This window comes from Sinocyclocheilus grahami, unplaced genomic scaffold (genome assembly GCF_001515645.1).
Source record: "Sinocyclocheilus grahami isolate Dianchi unplaced genomic scaffold, SAMN03320097.WGS_v1.1 scaffold181.1, whole genome shotgun sequence".
Classification (NCBI taxonomy): Eukaryota; Metazoa; Chordata; class Actinopteri; order Cypriniformes; family Cyprinidae; genus Sinocyclocheilus; species Sinocyclocheilus grahami.
The window spans coordinates 92269-92561 of NW_015505360.1; positions in this window are offsets into that span (position 1 = coordinate 92269).

Sequence of the window (293 nt, forward strand, 5' to 3'; positions counted from 1 at the left end):
GAAATTTCGGTGCATCTCTAATTATTGGCGACATCAGAAATGGATATTATATAATAGATGCTTTTTTGAACATTTTAGCAATTTAAAAATATAAAAAAAATATTTTTTTTTTACACAGCACCCCGGTTGGGAAACACTGGCTTAGAGGGTAGATAGTTACATTTCAAAATAAAGGAAAGACTACCAATTTTGTCAAAAATATGGTTGGGGATGAAATACCAAATGGACTTTTGGTTAACTAGACATATATTAAGCCAATTAATAAAAAGTGTAAAATAATAAATATATATATA